The sequence below is a fragment of the Peromyscus maniculatus genome, chromosome 6, assembly GCF_049852395.1.
Source record: "Peromyscus maniculatus bairdii isolate BWxNUB_F1_BW_parent chromosome 6, HU_Pman_BW_mat_3.1, whole genome shotgun sequence".
NCBI classification, from domain to species: domain Eukaryota; kingdom Metazoa; phylum Chordata; class Mammalia; order Rodentia; family Cricetidae; genus Peromyscus; species Peromyscus maniculatus.
Window position 1 is genome coordinate 77,919,893 of NC_134857.1, and position 1,435 is coordinate 77,921,327.

General features: G+C 42.2%; 1 protein-coding gene across 1 annotated transcript in view; it reads left to right on the top strand.

The window, feature by feature from the left end:
- Nucleotides 1–753, top strand: part of Sec22b (SEC22 homolog B, vesicle trafficking protein) — a 24,730-nt gene extending 23,977 nt beyond the window's left edge. The window contains exon 5 of the mRNA XM_076574652.1: nt 1–753. This exon is cut by the window's left edge and continues 1,262 nt beyond it. The gene's annotated coding sequence lies outside the window, so the exon portion shown is untranslated.
- The last annotated feature ends 682 nt before the right edge of the window (nt 754–1,435 follow it).

A 1,435-nucleotide genomic window follows, 5' to 3' on the forward strand; every position in this document is an offset into this window, starting at 1 on the left:
ACACATAAATACCCAAGTACATTATAGAGACTGTCTCTGAGAGCCCCTCATTCCTCTTTCCGTTCTTGTAAATTCTGCAAGAATGTTCTAGGGACAGAGAACTCATAACAATGACTTCTATTAACCAATGAAAGTACATAAGACTTCTTTCCCCTTTTTGCTCAGGGATAATGGGGATCTCACCTTTTACCTTCTGAGGTAGTGTTTTATAAGTGGGGAGAATAGGCCTTTTGAATATAATCACAAGGGTCTACAATATAACCTATAACTCCTGCAGATACTGCAAACATTTCTTTAAATTGTACTGGAAAATGAGCCAACTTCTTATTTCGTAACATCTTTGGAAAGACTTTTAGTAAGCAGTTTTATAACCCTAGAGATCATCACCGCTGCCCTATTCCTGGTGGAGGACAACAGTCTCCCTTATGAGAAGGCCGGTAGGGATGCTTATTGTATTCCTGATAATTACAGAACTAGAATAAATGTCTTCTATTATGAACGTAAATCTGCCAATTAGAGTTTTGTGCATGAAATACAAATGACTTTTTGTAGAGAATAAGTGCTTTTAAGTCCCTAAAAGGCTTATCCCATAAATAATGATATTGGCAATACAGGCCTTTGGAAGACTGAAAACCTAAGTAGTTGCACCATAGTGTTTGGTGCTTCTCTGAGAATGGAGGGTGGCAGCTCATTGTTGAGAGTTGCATGCTGCAACCTAATGGTCAGCAATGAAATAAATACTTCTAGAATGTTCCCTTCAGTGTGAAGTTTTGTTGTCTAGTTAAATTATGTACACATTTCCTCTTGGCGCCTTCTACCTCATCTCAGTGGGCACTGAAGTAAGGGTGTGGAGTAAATGATGAACACAGAAACAGGTAAAGCTCGGGGTGATGGACAAAGAGGAAACAAGACACAGTCTCTGGTGTATGGTTTTGATAGGTGGTAGCAGGAGGATCTGACTAGGCAAAAGATGTCCACAAACAAACAGGCATCCCAAGTAGAAAGTAGACAATGGTCTGACATTGGTGAAAGCATAGTGAATGACAGCTGGCTTGTTTCTAGAGAAGTAGAATAAGCACAGAGATGGTGGCCTGTGAAAGACACGACACGTGTGATTCCCCTTAGCTCAGGATGAGCATGAAGAGAGCTAGCCTGGCATTGCTTACCTGTTGAGGGGGCCCTGCTGTAGCTGTGCCGCAGGATGCGCTCAGATTTGTGGTTTCAAACAATCAAGGCGACTGTGATGCAGAAGACATACTGGATTGGAAGCTCGGAGATGGAATTGAGGAGCCGTCGGAGGAGAAGTAAGCAGACCAGTTTCGGGTGGTTCTCAAGAAAGGCCTGATCAGAGGTTTCAGATCAAAGTGTTGAAGCAAGTGTGCTTTCACCTTCCTACAAACAAGGAGACTTGCTCTGAGCTACAGAGAGTTCAACA